Source organism: Nyctereutes procyonoides, unplaced genomic scaffold (genome assembly GCF_905146905.1).
Source record: "Nyctereutes procyonoides isolate TBG_1078 unplaced genomic scaffold, NYPRO_anot_genome, whole genome shotgun sequence".
Lineage (NCBI taxonomy): Eukaryota > Metazoa > Chordata > Mammalia > Carnivora > Canidae > Nyctereutes > Nyctereutes procyonoides.
Genome location: NW_026575047.1, coordinates 44861121 through 44881364, shown reverse-complemented (window position 1 = coordinate 44881364; position 20244 = coordinate 44861121). Strand labels below are relative to the sequence as shown.

The 20244-nt window shown below is 37.3% G+C and overlaps 1 long non-coding RNA gene across 2 annotated transcripts; it reads right to left on the bottom strand.

Moving 5' to 3' along the window:
* Window positions 1-1938: 1938 nt before the first annotated feature.
* On the bottom strand, window positions 1939-15733 carry LOC129510241 (uncharacterized). Of its 2 annotated transcripts, none has more exons than XR_008664549.1 (5): window positions 15626-15733; window positions 13195-13263; window positions 12538-12625; window positions 7080-7149; window positions 1939-2318 (listed from the first exon to the last, which is right to left on the bottom strand). It is a non-coding gene; the product is annotated as an uncharacterized LOC129510241 (long non-coding RNA). The 2 variants fall into 2 exon arrangements; XR_008664550.1 differs by lacking the exon at window positions 15626-15733 and adding an exon at window positions 15242-15333.
* Window positions 15734-20244: the final 4511 nt, after the last annotated feature.

Sequence of the window (20244 nt, the reverse complement as noted above, 5' to 3'; positions counted from 1 at the left end):
ACAGGAAGTGGTGTTTTATCAAGCCATTTTGAAAGAGGGATAATTCTTAGAGAATATAAAGCTTAGCTTAAGTATTAATCTTTTAAAAAATTAACCCCCCCCAGGGTAAAATGGTTTCTGAATAAAAGCAAAACCTCTATTTCATAAATTAAATTCAAGTCTTGCCTTCTTTGTGAAGCCAAAAATTATCTAAAGACAAAGTTAAAGGGGTAATCTTCCATCCCAACTGGAAAACGGGGGTACAACTCAACAGCGCCTCCCTAGTGTTCAGTTGCATTAGAGCAAAAATTAAGGCAACTAGCTTTTATCTAAGAAATCTCAATTTTCCTTTAATAAAATTCTTTAACCCATTATATATAACCTTGCAAACTTCACCAAAGCTCTCATAATCACCACATATTTACTTCACACAGAGTCAGACAAAGCAAAGTTCTTAAATTCAAGAGCGTGAAACTACTATGGGCACCCTTAGGAAACAAACCCAAGAAACTCCATCTCCAAACCAACAGAACACATATATCCCAGCCATTCCCTTGTATTTCAAATCAAATTCTAAGTATATACCCTCATTTCGACAATGGCAAATTAATAACAATTGGTCCTATCTGATAGCAAGTTATCAAAGTAATGTCACAGGGTGAATTCTCCTAAATACCAACACCATTAGATCTATGGAAACAAAATGACGAAGGCCAAAAACAAATTATTTAATACTTTTCTCTCAACAAGCACCCCAAGAAAACATTCATGAATCCAAAAAGAAATAAGTCTTCCTCACATAACATTACACTATGCCAGAACAATATCCTCCCCTCACTGAAAAAAAACTATTTTGGGTTTATACCTAACAAAGGTAACAATGTTGCCTCTAGGTAGTAAAATCCATAATCGAAACCTAGTTTCAATTCTGTACTTTCCACAGAACATAAATTTTCTACCAAAATCAAAATTCAAAATTCCACTTTTGATTTAGACGATCAACCACCTCAAATCAGTCAATGAGAATACTGTACATGTATTGACCAAAGATGTGTGCATTATGGTATTTGACACTGATCGAAAATGATTCTCACCAAAAGAAAAAAAAAAAAAAACTCAAGCTCAACTAGTCCTTATTATCTGTATAATGGGAAAACAGAATCAACAAGTCATTTGGTGTATCAAAATGAAGTCTACCCCATCTTTATAATAGTTGTTAAAACTGGTATTTAGTCGATTATCAATAAAAGGACCAGCAGCATTTACCTAGAACTCAAACAGTAATCCATGACATGTATGATTTATTCCAAATTCCTAAACAGAGTAAGAAAAATACTAGATAGATTATAGCCTTATTTCGTATTTATGTAAAATGTACCACTGACATTATTGCCACCAAAATTTTAAGTCCTTTATGAATACCCTAAGGACACTTTCATATAAATCCAACATCTCTTCCCCTAATTAATATTAACTATTAAAACAGGAGGCATATGTTTAAATGTTCAGATGAATATTCTAAGACATTTATAATATTAAAAAGCATAGGTAAAAGAGACCCTTTCCATCAACACAAAATAACTTATAAAAATATTTTATCACTCATTCTGAATTTTGAGGCAAAAAGCATTTTGTTTTATAAGCTAATTACAATCTCATGGCAAACTAAAGCTCCTATTATTACCCCTTGGTAAGTTATTTTCCAAGATGTTTCATGAAAGCACAAAACAGCTTTTCAACCAAACGACCATTTCTTAATGCTGAAATAAATTTCCACAATTTTGTGAAAAAAAGACCAATCTTAATGAACCCAGTAAAACATCTTCCAGCACACCATTTCCATTTTACCAGCTTTATTCAGTACACGTTACCCCTGGGAACTGTAAAGGTCAAAGTGTTAAGGCAGTAAGTGAACGTTTAACGAAATTTCAGCTTAAAAAAAAAAAAGCCCAAACTGAGAAATTTTAAAGTGTTAGAAATTTTATTAAAGTTAACATTCCACAAAGTCATACTCATACAAATCAAACTGCAAAAACTTCCAGGCATACAAACTAACATCTGTGTTAATGTGCCATCTTTCTTCTCCAAATGTCAAAAATATACTTGTTTTAATGATACAAAAAGTCTTTGGAAAGTCAAATCCACTGTCCATTTGTGCTGGGTAAGAAACCTATGTCTTCATTCATTTCATGAAATCCATGTTAAAAGAACCCTGTCTTGGTTGTATATTATCACAGCACTCTGGTATTAATCCATTTTCCTCAATTCCCCATAGTGGACTGCCATCTTGTTTTCTCAGTGGTAGGGATCCATTTGAGACTCTTCAAGCTGACTGGGTGCTTGATGAAAACATTAAAAGAAAAAAATGCTGTTGGAATACCAATGATCTTATTCCTTCAAACAGAGAACATCCACCCACCTTGAAGGTACTCTTACCATACACAAAGGTTTAATTCTGTAACAGCTTTAAACTATGAAACTGTATTAAAGTTTAAAGTTGTATGTACTACACACTTCTCAGAGAATCATGGCAAGACTGCAAACAAGTAACAAAGTTCTACTGTCACAGATACATATGTAACTATAAAAAAGTGGCAGTGAATACTCAAATTTTACATACGTAAAGTTGTTACACTGTCAATATGAGAAGTAAAAACAAAAATTCAAATTCAAAATCCTGGAAAGCTAAATTACAGCAACACTATGGATTTTAAATTTCAGTGCAGAAAACTTTCCAAGCTTCTTCAAATAAAACTAATTATGGAAATGAATTTTGAGATTAAAAAAAGAAAAAACCAAAGCAGTGGATAACAGCATAGTTTTCCAGTCCAACAGATGTTAATTAATTTTGCTTAGATAATACAAATGGCCAACAGAGATGGTAGCATCTTCAGCTACTTACTTGAGAATACAGGAAATAAGTAGCAACCAGGGAAAAAAATGATCAAAAATGCAAAATATCTACCTGACCTATTTAATCTTTGCCATGAACTGCTAGCGTATTTCAAATTAAATACAAGTAAAATACTCCTATTGCCAAAATATCAAATGTTCCTCATACACAAACATATCCATTACTTAAATAATTTTAACTAAGGGGATTAAGTGGGAAGCCAGGATATTCTACTATTAATGATCGTGATCCATCATTAGCAAACATAATTGCAAAAATAAGTTTTAACTCTGTCTTCTCCATCAATTTTGCAACTCTCAAACTAAATTTGTAGAGATAAAGTCTGGGTGACTAGGAGATTTAAGTATAGGGCAGTTTTGCTCTTTAGGTAGTTAAATCTTAACTCCTAAACTGCTGTCTACATACACAATATAAGTATCTACTTGGTAAACTACTTGACAACCAAGAGACACTGCCACTCATATCAAAAAACGACTAAAAAGGAGTGTCACATCATCAGGAATAAACATGAAATACAAGATGTTTCTCCTCAACATACTTTCCTGATTTCCCCCTGCCCTAAAATAAGAACTACATAACTCATTCATTCTTCCTATCAATAAAGTACCTTCCATTTGAACTACTCATTACTTAAAACTAAGGGACAAAAGTATAAAGATAATGCCATCATTTTTCTTGCACTGTTAATTGTAAAACAATTTCAACCCCAATCTCTATTGTTACAATGTAAGATCAAGCTCTAAATGAAGAGGGGGATGTAAACAATATTATGGATCAACAACACTAATGTATTGTTAACGCATTATAATTACTTAAATGGCTATAGGTACAATTTATTGAGTTTATTAGTACATTAAATGATAAACTCAATGCTTTATATTATTTTGCCACAGGACAAGAGGTAAAATTTATCCAGGACATCAAATTTTCCCTTTAAAATCATTATTTTAAAATTTTTCAGAAGAAAACCTGATGACATTAAAATCATTCTAAAATTACTCAATAAAATGCACTAGTTGGTGTGACAATAGAAATTAGAAAACACTAGCAATCTGATCATTCTATCATATTATATTTAAGATAGCTTTAAGGGGCACCTACGTGGGTCAGTGGTTGAGCATTTGCCTTTGGCTCAGGTCATGACTGCGCCTTGGGCTCCCCGCAGGGAGGCGGCTTCTCCCTCTGCCTATGTCTCTGTCTCTCTACATCTCTCATGAATAAATAAAATCTTTAAAAAATATATATATATATAAAGATGGCTTTAAAAATAGAAAGCAAGCAAATGCTACCAAGACCATTAAAAATGTCATGGTCAGTCTGCACTTCTACAAAGCCAATGAAAGCCAAAAGTGAGAATTTTGTTAACAGGCAAAAGCGCTCAAAACTTATCAACAATTCTAAAAACACCAATGAGGGATTTATAAGTAAGCCATTTATTTTCATGGATTTTCTAATTTTTGCAAAAACTAAATTTGCAAATATGCAAATTTGTTACAAAATAAAAAAGAAAGTAGGTATGAGTTCTGTGAGCCTGAGTATTTTCTCAGTAACAAAATCCACAGTTCTTCATGCGTAAAATAGAAATATAGTACCTACCTCATGTGGCAATACTGAGAATTAAATTAGTACATTTATAGCTTTTACATTATCTGGCATGTAGAAAGACCTCAATAAATGTTATTTAGCTACTATTCCTATATACCACACTGATCAAAGTACATGAAGATCTACAAACTAACCTTACTAATCAAAGTAGTTTATATTCCAATAGCAACAAGATCTCTGAAAAATCCATTGGATAAATGAGGTCAATTATTTAAAACATTTTCTGCTCTAAAAAGATAATTTAATCTTGCATTAAAATAAGGTCAGTACAGAAAACTGAGTAGGGTTCAGATATCAAAGCCCTACTACTCCACATCTTTCCAATACCTTGTGAATTACTGCAGACATACTGAAAAGATGGTCTGATCTAGAATTCCATCATCAAATAGACCTAGATCTTTTGTGTTTTTATATACAGGCTTCAAGATCATTCTATGAACAGGTAAAATTTTTCCACTCTGATGTTTATAGTTCAGTTCTCCTTTTTAAGGAAAATTATTTGTTCTAAGAAAATTCTCAAAAGCAAAAGTAAGTTTCTATGGTAAGAATAAGAAGGTACTAACAGCTATCTCTTAAAATCCCTAAATATTGTACATCCAGAAATTTAAGAATAGAAAATTGAGCAAGGAAATCTCTCAAAATTCTAATTCAGTAAGTTTGTTCCAAAATCACTGGACATTGTAAAATTAAGTTAGCTGAAAAGTAAGCAATCAGTTGAAATGCAATTCAGCAATCCAATTACTAAACTGGGTTTACAAGGGGGTCCCCTAAAGTAAGCATAAGCAATCTCCTTACCTCTACTTCCCAGCAAACTCCCATTTTTTAATAGCAAAAAAAAAATGTGGGGGACAGGGAGTAAGGATTACAAGGAGTAAGAAATGATTAATGATTCTTAATTTTATTTTATTTTTGATTCTTAATTTTAAAGCAGGTGGCTCTAATAATGCCACAAAACATTAACGTTAATTTATACACTTCAAAACTCAAATACTGCAAAACCAAAAGGACAAATATAAAGTAATGATAAGGAGTAGAAATTGATTCTTCCCATCATGTAATTAAGATTCTTGGTGCTTATGACTGGATTTTAGTCTTCCTTGTTCTGGTCTTTAAATCTGGAAACATTTAATAGTGAACTTACATAGATTGTCTTACTACCAAAAGTAGCTTGAATCCTCAACAGGATTACAATGTATTAATAAGTTTGGGTCCTAAATAAAAACTAACTACAAAATTATTTGATCTCTAAGAGAATAAGATCAATTATGGTAACTAAGAAAAAGAATCATCTAAGGCTTTACAATCCAACAAATCTTCCTCACTGTCACTATATTAGTTTATAGTCTGACAAAATGTACGTGTTGAGACAGAAAGTTGTAGTTTCTTATCCCTTTTAATCTTTACTGAGTCAAAGTTTTAGTTTTCAGACATAGTTAATGCATTAAAATATAAATTTTAATAATAAATTTAACTTTGTTTTCCAATTAGACCTAAACCACTAGTCGATAAATAATGTTTAACAAATGATATACCAAAAATCAAGTTTATTTATTGAACATCCACTATGTGCCAGGCAATTAATCTCTTTAAAATATGAGGCATGAGATCAGTAATTGTACATTAGGAAAGTTTTCATCTCTGCCCTTACCATTCCCATCAAAATGTAACGAAACTCCAGAACTTCACCCTTATGCAGGATCTAGTAGCCATTTATATAATGTAAGTTGAAGTACTAATTAGAAGCAAAATTATCATTTAGAATTTACATTCTCAAATGTGATTCAAAAGTATTTATGAAACAGCTGGTATGTAATTATCGTACCTCAAAAGTTGTCATAATAAATAAATCCTTTAGAGGATTCAGCCAAATTCATTTCTATAGTTTTTTCTCATGTTGTGGGTTAGAATAACTATTTCACAGTAGTAGTAACCAAGTCTTCTAATACCAAAAGATAACTCCAGTGTGAAAAGAACTTTTTGTTGGGCTTTCAAGTTTAAGCAAAGTTCAGAACTACTTTATTTACTATAATTTTTACATTGAAATTCATGAAAAAATTATGTTCTGTTACCAAAAGAAAATCCAAAGGCTTCTTTTTGAAGTTCTACATAGAAAGGATTAAGTTGACACAAGAAATGGGTCTAGGACATGGACAGGTAAGCTCTCTTTACAGAACAAGATAGCATAAACTTTTCAGGGTTTGTGACCATTAGCTACAATTATTCTCAACTCTGCAGCTATAGTGGCAAAGGAAACAATGGATAAATAAAAGAGTGTAGCTGTGTTCTAATAAAACTTTATTTACAAACACAGGAGAGAATTTATCAATACCCAGATCTAGGATGAAATGTTAGAAACATTACTTTGCATTCTATCAGAGTTTAAGAAAAAAAAAAAAAGAGTAAACCAATAAGCAAAATTTTAATCAACTTCACACACATCTAACCATAGTTTTTATTTTTTGTAGTACTGCTTTGAGCTTCACTAAATCCCTTTATATTTCTCCAACTGACTCAATTATTCAAATTTCCAAAGTCATTGAAAACTTAAAAAACAGAAACATGAAAATTAAATAAAACTTACTAAATTCTTCCACCAACATCTATTACGTTGTACAGGCCCTTTAGAGAATTCAGTCTCTGGATTCACATTTCTGCAGGAAACAAAAAGAACCTAATTTTATGCATAGAAAAAGATAGACTACTAAAATGCCATGATTTTTTCCCAAACTTCAACCTAAGGATCATTCATTAGAAAACCAAGACATTTATGTATTGTTGAACAGTATAGTCCAAGCATAAGGTAAATTCTAATCCCGAGGATTTTAAATCTGGATGTACAGGAGGCTCACCTGCAGAGTAAGTTACTCTAAAAACCATGGGTAAGTCTCAGTCCCCAAGAACTCCAACAGAGTAGATAAAATCTGGTCTCCCTAGACTTAATGAGCAATCAGGGTGGAGAACTAGTTGTTTAAAAGAGCCCAACATCACTTCTTAACGGTACAGAACTACCCTATTTCTGGTCGTTCATCTAATCCACTTTTAAGACTTTTTCTTTTTCTTTTTAGATTGTTTGAGAGAGAGACAATGAGAAAGAGTACAAACAAGCAGGAAGGGGAGAAAGCAGCAGACTCCCTACTGAGTAGGAAGCCCAACACTGGCCAATCTCAGGATCCCAGAATCATGACCTGAGCCAAAAGCAGCCCCTTAACGAACTGAGCTACCCAGGCACCCCACCCTCCCCACTTTCAAGACTTCTGAAAGAAAATTTCCATTACCCACCTACAGGGTCATGTTTCTCACTCATTATCATCATCCTATGATTTTACATCATCAAATACTTTAATCCAACTATTTTAAGGTAAAGAGAAAGGAAACTTTAGACAAAATTTCAAACAACTTTTATTACCAACTGTACTGACCTGCTCAAGCAACACTAACTCTTTTTAAGGTATCTAACTGAGGGGGGGGCACCTGAGTGACTCAAGCTGGTTAATGTTGCCTTAAGCTCAGGTCATAATCTCAGGGTCCTGCGATGGGATGAGGCTCCCCACTCAGCTGGCAGTCTGCTTTTCCCTCTCCTTCTGCCCCTCCCCCAGCCCGTATGCTCTTTGTCCTCAATAAATAAAATCTGTAATTGATAACAAAAGTCTCATATCCATGCTGTTCACTAGATGGAAATGCCCCATAAACTAAACATGGAAAATAATGTTTGTTTCAAATGCCCTCTGAATTAAGATATGTATTTTTTTAGTCACTCTGCTCTTAAGTATGATTATAAAAATCATAACATGTAACGCTATCAAAAAAAAGCTCCAAGTTCAATATTAAAGTGTAGTAATTTGGGGCGCCTGGGTAACTCAGTGATTAAGCGTCTGCCTTCTGCTCAGGTCATGATCCTGGAGCCCCAGGTCAGGATCCCTGGGCCCAGGTTGGGTTCCCTGATCAATGAGAAGGGAGTCTGCTTCTCCCTCCCTGCCACCCCAGGCTGCTTGTGCATGTGCACTCTAATAAAATCTTTAAAGAAAAAAAAAAAAGGTAATTTAAGGACTTTTAGAATGCACAATAGTTTAGGATTTAAATTAAAACCTACTTAAATGTTGTTACAGGACTACGATTTCAAATTTTCAAATTATAAGAAAAGTTCCTGATTATACTACCAAATCTAAATCCCTTAAGTCATTTTGACTAATCATAATAAATATAAAGATCTGCTTAAAAATTATCTCTAAGACTTTAGATGCTAAATAAAATATCCTCCCCCACCAAGTTAACAAATCAAGTAATTTACAAGAAACAGCATTATTTACCTTTAAGCTTCCAAATTTAATCTGACTTTAATAAGGAATAGTTTGTGAACAAAGACAAATATTAAATCAAGTGAACTAAACTGATTTAACTCCTAAGAGAAAGGTGGAATGGACTTTCATTGGTAAAAGAATATCTGAAGGAAATCCTTCACACTGGTCTGAAGATATGATTAAAAAGCTACTATGAGTAAGAGTATGTGCCTCACTCCACCAGAAGCAAAAAAAGGACTTGGATCTCACTTTGCATCACTTCAAAAATTACTGACAAAAAATGTAATCTACCATACTATCTCCTTCCCTAAAACTAAGAAAGTAGTACTCTGCCTTCCTTTAAAAAGAGCAGGGAGGAGCCAAGCTTGGCTTAAGCAATCTACACAAGTTGGTAATTTTGCTCTTATTCCTCCCTACCTTTAATATCTTGCAATATTATAGATTCTGATTTAATATAAAATTATAGGTGCAATGTACATTTTGACTCCTGATCCTTTTTAAAGGCAGACTCCTATCTTTATTAGCCCACTTGTGCTTTTCTTAAAAAATTTTGTCACCTTTTAATCTTTGAAAGTCCTTAGAACAATTTTTACAGTTCAAGTAAGAATACCTGAGTCTCTCTGTCACGAATAAATAAAATCTTTTTAAAAAAAATACCTGAGTACTGTAAAATATATGAAATCTTCCACAAAAATAATGTAGCAATAGTCATTAACATTCATAAGTCAACTCAGAAACCATTTATGTTAAGCAAACTATCTTGATCATCTAAATCAAAATGATTATGATCATTTTAATTCACTATGTAGTACACATTAAGGGTATAATTCGTTGTTTGGGAAATATTTATCAAATAAATAGCTTAATTTCAAAAAGCAAAGGACTGTTTTCCAAAACACAGATCTAGCTTTGTACAGTGTACAAATCAAAATTTCATCTGATTGTAGGAAACATGCCACTTGAATGTTATGAAATCAAGTCATATAGTTTCTATTTATAAACTTCAGAACATCCTTGAATTTAAATTGTAAAGGTTAATTACATTCAGAAATAACAGCCAATTTGAAAATTAGAAGTTTGTATTGAGCCACTCAGCCCGGAAGGTCAAAGTAGTTGGTAAAATGAGGATATTTAGCTTTGAAGCATAAAAATTTCTTAAAGGAAATTAATTATGTCAAACATATAAATGATGAATCCTCATAAAGAACTGTGATAGCCAGCTGCAAATGTTACATTAAATACACTAAATTTCAAGTGTATCTAATAATTAGGGGGAAAAAAATCCAACAAATTTGTTATTGCAGCATTCTAAATCTCAATCGTTTAAATACAATTTCACACCTTAACTATTTTTTAAAATCAACTTTCTGCATTTATATTGTTAATATTTTAGAATGTCTACCATGAAGAGTCAGGTACACTATATACCACGTTATTCACATCATTTCTTCACAGAAACAGCATTTCTAATGCAAAAATTACAAATTATTCCCTGTATATAGGAATAAGATACTCTTTAATATTATTTTTATCACATAATTAAGGGCTAAAAGTATTTTAGGAGATTAGAAACTCCAAATACTTTCTGTAGATTAGGAGACTAAGGTCCAGAGTGAATGTCAAGATTACAGGGCTAATCTACACTTAGAAGCTCCCCTCCAGATTGCTGAATCACAGCTGTATTTTCCACTCTTATCACACACACCACTCATTAATGAAGATGGAGATGTCCTCTTACTATCTTTTCCCCCTTACATCTCTCAACAAAAAATCTTGGAGGAGAGAAAGTAAATTAATTGGTTGTCCAGACCAAATTTTTAAGCAATCAAAAAACTACAAATAACAGAGAATTCAACTTGGAAGAAAATTTATATTCAAAGTTACCTGTATCACATAATGTAGCCTCTAAGTAGCACACCATAGTTCATGGAAACGTAATTAACTATGAGCATGGCTGCTTTCATTTCTGTGGAATTTCAGGTACTTTTTTAAACAGTACCATAGTGACAAATGCAATGAAACATTGTCACCAATTCAATCAAGTGACTTTTATGATTTAATAGTTCAAAATGCCAAAATAAAAATGTGTCACCTTAGTTCTTAGGCAAAATACAGTTAGTTAAGTAAATGTTACTTTTTAAATGAAATTTGTCCATTACTTTTGTCTATCAAACATACTGCCCATTTTACAAGCATGACTCAAGCAGCAAATAAATATCAGAACACTGAATATAAGCATCATCATGAAGGTCAAAATACATGTTAAGACCTTTTTAGAATGTGACTTGCTATAATCCTTTATCTTGTTGGTGATAAAAGGGAAGCTGTATTCCACTAGATTCGGGGGTTAATTTAGAAGTTACTACACCATTTAGATTTTTTTAATATTTATTGATACTGGAGTAAAAAAAAAACAAAAATAAAAATCATCATTTAACATTTCTAACCTTGACCATTCATTTTTTATTTTAATGGGTCAAACTGCATATTCGGTAGCCATCAATTTATTGCTGATTTATACTTAAAATTACATTATATTTCACATACACTTGTGTCTAAGAGGACAATTCTCAGTTTTTATAAGAGTGCCCAATTCTCAGTTTTTACACTAGTACCCAACCACAGCTGAATACTAATCTAATATCCTATCATTTGCATACAAGAAACCCTAACCTTGGCATTTGTGTTAAAGGTTAAAATGAAAAGCGTTTGTATGTTAGATCTTTAAAAACACTATAGTTAAAAGTCTAACATTTAGTTTTCTTTTGCACACTAAAACATAAACAAATTTGATCAAATCGCAAAATGACTGAAAAGCAAAAATTAAGCTAGAACAAACGCAACAAAAAGATTACCTTTATCACCTATTTCAATGAATACAATAAGCCAACATCAAGATATAAAAGATTTCAAGGGTAAAGATAAATTTGCCTTCATATTACTTATTTGGCTACTCTTAAAATATCCTAAGATATCTCTTTACTATATATACATATTTCTCTGCTAAATCCCTAACATCAGCTTGACAGTAATTTCCATGTTCAGTGTTAACTCAAAAAGAACATTTCTTGAAAAATATTAGCAGACGTATTTTTTTCATTCACATATCTAGTTTTAAGGTACCAAACTATCCCATACATGTTGAAAATTATTTTCCTTTTATGTTTTAAAAATAATTTTACTAAGCTATACATTACAAGTCTCTTTAGATGTATCATTCTAATTTCCTATAAGGTAACTCATTTTAGTACTCGTTTGAAAACAAAATCATAAAGACAGGTAAAATATATTAAATCCATTAATAAGAACTGAAATGTGAAAAGTGTCTTCAATTTTAAAAATATACTTCTTTTAAGAACTTGTAAGATCAGCAAAGGGAAAATTCTAGGCCCTTTCAAAAACCTGATCTAGATCGTCAAAAAAAATGGCTTAAGAATTTCAGATTATAAAGCCATATGATTCTGATAATTCAACTACTGATTTAACCATAATCCTGATGCAATATAATACTGAAAAGTACTGAATGTCTTATTGCTGATACAAATTACATACATCAACTGTTTTAATAGAATACAAAAGTGCTTTGATGTAAGGTAAAGGAATTTGATGGGCTTTTTTCTCATCTCCTTTTTGAGATAAACAGTCTACATTTTACGTTTCATTGACAAACTTCAGTGATATTTTCCTTCTCAAATGTTGGTAGCTATTAAATTTCAGATGTTGAATAAAACATTTACTTACTTGCTATATAAAATAAAGATTTTAGCAAATATTTCCTTTTATACTCAAGGATAAAACTCCATGGATCTCAGTCTTCAAAATGGCATACCTTTTGGAGGAGAAAAAAAAAACACACACACCAATATTCTAAACAATTTATTGATGGAACAACAAATAGCAAGTAGGAGTAAGTGTTTTAAAACTTAATTGAGAACAAAAACTAAAATCCATGCTCACAAAACTTGATTTTTAAAATGTTCTTCCCTAAAATGAACTACTATGAATATTGACTAGCTCAAATTTTCCAACAAATTCATCTTTAAATACTTAAAAAATTAGTTTGCACAGTACACTAGAGAATTAGAAAGAAAAAAAAATGTATCTTTGGTTCAGTTTTTCTCAAAATATAATCAGTCTTTTCTTGTTCCCAAAATTAAACAAAGGCTTAAGAGACCTTCAGTATTTTAAACTATTCAAAAGGCACATTAAGTTACAACGGCTAAGCACATATACTTTTCATTCGATAGACAGGTTTAAAGGTTTGGCAAAATTATTTCAGCTATTTAGTATATTCATACTTATCATCACTATTTACTAGAAATATAAATTACCAAAGAGCAAAATAAAAACCAAATAGGCTTATTTTTAAGTGAAAGTAATAAAAATTTATGGTCTTACCTCAAATAAAAGGGCTGTATTTGTTCAGAACCATCATCAACCAATTTAATTTTAATCTTGTTAAGTTACCTTAAAAAAAAAAAAAAGATGATATCAACGTTTTGATTTTTAAACATTTCCTGGCCAAAGTTTCAGTGTGATAAAACAATGAGAAAATATTCCAAATACACGATCTATGGGCAAATTTGGGGACAGCTTAAGACACCACCTTTACATTTAACGCTGAAGTTATTTCTTAGTAACACATCAGTCTTTGTTGTCCTCATCTTTTAGTGGCATGGACAAACACTAGATATTAAGGCACTGAGATTAAATAAACTACAGAAAATTCACATCTTCAGACAGATTTAGGATTATAACCTTGTTTTTTATTTTTTCTTTTGATGCCAGGCAATACACAAAAGTTTGCCATTTAAGAACCGAAATCATCTTAAAATTTCCATTACCATCTAGAAAATACCTTTTACAATTATAAGCAATTAAAAATGAACTCCTCCAGGAGAAATTGGTCAAGTTAAAATGGCTACTGGTTACTTTAAATTTTTAAACCACAAGTTATTTGATCTCACCAAGTGGGATATGAGCTTTGTCTTTTAAGCAAGTCTAAAACATGTAGTATCTATGACCTTTATTCAATTTCAAACCAGGGTCTTGAACATTTTTCAGTCTCTCCCTTCCCCCATTTCTCCCGTAAAAAGATCTTATGAGGTTAAAATGCTAACAATTATTTTGCATTTCACCATTCAAAAAAAGGAGCCCGAAAAAAAGATTCCGAATATACATTTAAAACTACTTTCAGTGTTCACAAATTTCAAAAATGTTGTTTTGGAGAACCAACATTGGCACCTAAGATTCTGTAAAATCAAGATATGCGCAACTGATGTAACATGTAGGACTATATGAATGCTATTCAGAACATAAAACAATTTCACTGACAAAATTACCATCAGAAATACAGTGGATTACACCAGTAACTCTGATTTTCTAGGTACTACGTAAATCTGCCCGACACTATTTTTACGCAGATCTGCACCTTTACAACACAACAGCTACCGCAGGATGAAGACAAATATATTCTAAAATACACAAAGGTCTGTGCATTTGTGGTCTGTTCTTCAAATCATTAAACTTAAATCCCCCCTCGATTTTCTTTTAGACTCAGAACTACAGAGGACTCCGCAAATTTCTGAGAAAGCAGGATTTATTATTAAACTACTGTTCCGTTGTGAGCATATCTAGATTTTTATGCATGCAACAAATGCAACAAATATGGCTCCTCTTCATCGCCCATTACCGAGAACAGTCCTACTTTAATATTTACACTGCGAGAAAGTAACTTCACAAAGAGATTTGGCGTCAGAATATTCCTTTGTAAAAGTTTTGTCGACCGTGGCTTGTGCTAACGTACATAATTTCTTAAAAACAATAAAATGGTGCTGACTTCAACTTTTAGAAGTCCAGGAACTGATCCAAGTACGTTCTAACATTCAGGTGTGATTAAGTTACAGATAACGGCTCCTTACGACCTTTTAAAAAGTACCAAACAGTCTATTTAATCGTTATTCAAACATCAAGAATGTCAGCTCATCTTGGCATAACTAATCGATAACATAAACTATCTTGGTCAAACGTCATCGTCTAGCACTGAAATTAAAACCGATTTCCACCACCAAACAGCCTTGACGGCACAGTAAACTTATCTTCGTAATTTCTGAAATACCAGCGGCACTTCTCCCACTTGCGTTTTTAAAAGACAACCTTAACGTCATAAGGGTTTTTAATAAGCAGCAAGTACCTTCCCAGCTCTAACACTGCAGCCGTTTTCAAAATCGGCTTGCAAAGAGTTAAAAGCCAACACCCAAAAGGGGGGAAAAAAAAAAAAAAACAAGTTTTATTTTTGTTTAAACGTAGTCGGGCTTCCATTGTTCTCTTAAAATTCCACCATGAAGAGGAGCTCCCACCTCGCCGGAAAGGGGTTAAAAAGCTCCCCCGTTGGAGAACCTGAAAGGAATTTTTGCCCCTCACCCTCCACAGCAAAATAACTCACCCGGACAGAAAGGGGCCGTGGTGGCGCGGTCCCCGTCGGGCTCCCGCCTGCGCCGCCGCCGCCGCCGCCGCCGCCGCCGCCGCCGCCGCCGCCCCTCTCCCGGCCGGGCTGCGGCGGCCAGGCCGGCGAGGCGCCCCCCGTGGGGTCTGCGGCGGGCCCCGCGCGCCCCCGGCCCGGTCCCCGGCCCCGGCCCCGGCCCCGGCCCCGGCCCCCGGCCCCGGCGCCTCCCGCGGGGAGAGCCAGCAGGCGCCGCCGGCGGGGCCGCCCGGGGAGAGCCGGCCGCCGAGGCCCGGCCCGCCGCCCCCTCCTGCTCGCGCGCTCAAGGACATTTTGCTTTTCCTCCCAAGGACAAAGGACAATAAAAGGAGCCGGGGAGCCACTCACCGGGTCCGAGGCGGCTGTCGGCACCTCCCGGGCGCCCGCACCCGCGTCCCGCGCGGGGCCGCCCGCCCGAGCCTCCCGCCCGCGCCGGGCCGAGCCGCCGGGGCCCCGGGGAGCCTCCGCGGCCGCTGCCGCAGCGCCGCTCTCGGCGTCGCGGGCCCGGCCGCCCAGGCGCCTCGGGCGCGGGCTCCGACGCCGGCGCGCGGCCCGCCTCGCCCCAGCCGCGGCCGCTTCGCTCCCGCGGGCCCGCGCACCGCCCGGGCGCAGCTCCCCGCCGGCCGGCGAGCCCTGCGGCCGCGGCGGAGCGCCTGACAGCTCGGGGTGCTGCTGCCTCTCCGGCCATCTTGTGCCGTGTGTGTGTGGTGTCTCTCTCCCGTCTCCTCTCTCGGCTTTACTCCCTCCTCCTCCTTCCCCCCCGCCCCACACACCACACAACATGGCCTCTTCGCTGCGGCGGCGGCTGCGGCGGCAGCAGCAGCTCCGCCGCGCTCCTGCCCGCTCCCCTCCCCCACTCCCCGCCTCCCGCCCGCAGCCCCGGGTCCCAGCGCGCACGCGCGCCGCCGCCCGCCCGCCTCGGCCATTGGCTGCGCGAGCTTCCTGCCACCCCTTCCCGGGAGCGGCCTCACGCACGCTCGCAGGCGTCTTCCTCCCTCCTGACAACAACCACCTCGATTCTATTGGCTGGTTGTGCTCCCACCCCCTCGGCTGCAGGCGCGCGGATAGGCTGACATTACTGCCGCTCACCTCCCGTCGGTGTTTCTGCTTTTCTTGAGGGGCACCAGCCCGCGATTGGCTGGTGATGGAACCTCTGGGTTTGGAGCTGGGCTGTTGCCTCGCGCCCCGCACTGCGGACCCCTCCGGCCTGGCTGGGGAAGGGGGGGGGAGTCGGGGGCCGGTTCCTGGCGCCGCGTAGGCCCGGGTAGAGCCATTAGTACGGAGACCTCGAGGGGAGGGCTGCACTTCTGGAAAAAGCTCGGAATCCGGTGTGTCTGAGCTCAGATTTTGGCTTCTTTTTTTTTAGAAAAAGGAAAATGACTGACAGGTTGACGAGCAAACAAGCCGCATCTTGAGCTGTAGAACTCAAGATTTTTCTTCCCACCACCCGGTCCTTGCCTAAGGGTCAGCAAGTCAGGACCAGTGGTGTTACAGCCTAGCGGCTCCCCCTAGCCCGTCATCCACGGGTAGTTGCCGTCTATTTGAGGGCCAGTGACCTTCCTGCGGTTGCCCACTTACATGAGACAGCCTGTTCCCAGGTCCAGTGTCCTTAGAACTTCGTGAATCAGTGTTTTACAATCCCGGTTGGACCCCATACCACTTCTGGGCACTTATTTGTTTAAAGGCGTAGTTTTAACCTGAGCAATCACAGTCTACCTGTCCAGCCTTCTCCCAGAGAATTCAGCGAAACAAACTTCATTTTCTTTAGGGAAATCTCACTTTTTTTTTTTTCCCCCACTAGGTCTTCCCACTTTGATCTATCTGGAAGCAATCTCGGCACTCAACGGAATAACCGAAAAACCTAAACTTTCCTGAAATGGATGAGAAAAGAAAAAGTGGCTCTCACCGGCTGCCAGCATTTTAGAAGTCTTGCTTCTTTTGGCAAGGGACCTTGGGAAAAGAAAAGGAACACCGGAGGCTCTTAGTTTTAACAGATTTCTTTGAGAGACTGGTTCTTGGGGGCAACTCTTAAATTCTCTTGAGACTCAGCCCCCGAGTTACACTCAGTATGTTAAATATTCAGTCAGGCCTAGGAACAATCTCTGGCCATTCTTTTAAAAATGGCACAGTTGTTTATTGACTTGGGCATCAGCTACGTAGGGCGGAGCTTAGAATCTAGGTCTCTTGACTTAAAGATCTTAGGGTTCCTTCTATGCAACTTGGCCACCCTTCTTAGCAGTTCAACTTGTGCACTAAGTGGGCACACAGAGAGAGTACTTCTTTAACTGAAATTAAATTTTCTCCATTTAATTTCCAAGAGACATTCCCTTATAGTCTAGCTTTGAGCCCTGTAGGCCTGCAACAAGACTTTTTTTTCCTCTGAAATAGTCCCACCCTGAACCCTTTTTCTTCATTCTTCTTGTGTGTGCTTGCTATGCTATCATTCACTACCTTTCCCTTCCTACCACTACCTGAAATCCATCTATGATTCTGCTTTTCCATATTCTTCACCAAGTGCTCTGTGCCGGCGATGCAGGCCTGAACAGGCCTTAATTAAAAATAGTAAGGGCCAAAAAGCATTGAGTTAGCTATGTGCCAGGCATTGTTCTAAGTCCTCATTGTAGGTTAACTTGGCACCCCTGATGAGAGACTATTGTTACTCCCCTGTATTTTCTTTATTAGGAAGCTGAGCCACAAGTTTAACTTGCCCAGGCTCACACTGCTGAGGCACACCAGAAGCAGGCTTGAGCCCAGGTGCTCTGGCTCTAGACCTATTCCCTCTGCATCTCCCAGTTTCTTTTTGAATACTGCCCCTCTGCCAGATAGGTTCAGTTGGCTCTTCCATCTTTCGGAGTTGTCTGATTTGCCAGCTGCTCCATCTTCTACTTTGTTGAAATGTTTCACCTTCCAGATTGGGCTTCCCTCCAATTTGGGAGATGTCAGGTCCATTCTATCTGAATTTCCACACGTAGGCCCCACCCTAGTACTGTCAATCTCCTGGCCTGCCACCCCGGCACCATCTACCTCTTGTTTTATTCCATCTTTGACTGTAGACCCCCACAGCTCAACTGTGGGGTGACTCCCCTTTATGAAGATACAGCTTGGGTGGCTTACAAAAAAACAGCTTTCTTCTGAGCTTCCATCCCACACAACATATTCAGAGAAGGCCCTCATCTGCCATGTTGAAACTTTATTCCCTGCCACACACATCAGCCATGATTTCTTTTGCCATATCTTTACCATGTCTTTAGCCATCCCTTGTTAAAGTTAGACTAGCTCTGTCCTAAGTTAAAAGCACCTTTTATAAAAAAAAAAAAAAAAAAAAAAGTTAAAAGCCCCTGACACCTGGAGGACCTCATCCTGTCCCCTTCCCTGTCCCTTTTCATGCAAAGTGATCTGCCAATGAACAGAGAGGAGATCCCTTCCTCCCTCCCCCAGTCACACTGGCTCCTATTACTGCTGTTTCTTTACAGGTGAAAATGAAGAGCCCTTACCCTGGGCTCACTTAACGGAAAGACCTCTATGTACGCTCTGAGTAGTTCTGGTCCTATGTAACTGTGACCAAATGAAAACATGGATGGGCAGAGAATATTTCTGTAAGGATACAAGGACCTGTTTGCACCAGTTGCCTCCAGGGAGACCTCAGAAGCAGAGAATGGGGTGGGAACGTCACTTTTCCCTTTAGACCCTTGGTGACTTTTGAAATTTGAACCATGTGAAAGTACTACCTTTTTAAAGAAGAAAGAAAAGGAAAAAAATGAAATTCAAACAATCTGCTGAGCTAAAAACTAACACTGTAAGGAAGATAACTTTTTGTGACATCTGCATTTATTACAATAAACACCTTTATTTTTTTTTTAATGGAATAAAGGTCACACCACACTCAGTATCTCCAGGGATGTGAACATCACCTAAAATGTCCCCAGTTGATAATAAGGACTCCTGGTACATAAAAATGGGGGCAGCAACTTTCATTCCCAATATAGCATGGCCTCACACACTGCAGAACAGGACTTCCCACCATGCCCCCTACTTCCCGGAAGCTCTCCAGGTCTGTTGCCCTGTTTCTACCCTCCTGTCTTCCTGTGGCAATTAAAGAAGTCGAGACACCAGTAAAGTCAACTTCTCTCTGTTTTCCATCCTCTGAGGCCACGTTGGCCTGGGATGTCTCCCTTCAATGACCAGCCCAGCTCATGAAGGAGACTCAACAGAAATTAAGGATGTCCTTGACTCTAGTCAGAGACACAGTTTTCAAATACAGACCTTTCCAGATTCCTGTAGTTCTGCTCCTGCTGTCTGCAGTTTCTCTTGCCACTCATATTCTGCATAATTTACATGCAAACTCTGTCTTGCTTCTGTACACACGCCCCTCCCTCTTCCCATGTGGCAGTCTTTCTTTCTTTTTCCCAGGGTACCTCACACATAGGATTGACATTCATTTGATAGTCAAAACATCCTTTCCAAACACAATTATAATAACGTGCTCAATAATGAACTTCTTCTGTGTTTGATGTACCGTTTTGCAAGCTAGGGATGCCAGAGTACCTGTTCTCATGGAGCTTATATTCTAATGGGCAGAAGTCCATAAATTAGAAAATACCAGGTAGTGATAAGTGCTATAGGGGACCTAACTACAGTTGAGTGGTCAAGAAAGGCCTCTCGGAAGAGGTGATATTTAAATTGAAGCAGGAAGTACACAAAGGAAGCAGTGTTGTGTATAACTGCATGTAAGTTTCAGGCTAAGATGGCAGATGGTATGCATGCAACTAATTTTGCTCCAACCCAAAACTGCTCTAAACAGATTTTCTTCTTTTTTTTTAAACTTTCTTTCTTTCTTTCTTTCTTTCTTTCTTTCTCTTTTTTATATTTAAGTTATAAACTCATAAGGAAAGGAGAACAGAAGAGGAAAGAACAACACAATTTCAGAAGCTGAAAAATAGATGAATGAGTGGTTAACTGATTTAGGA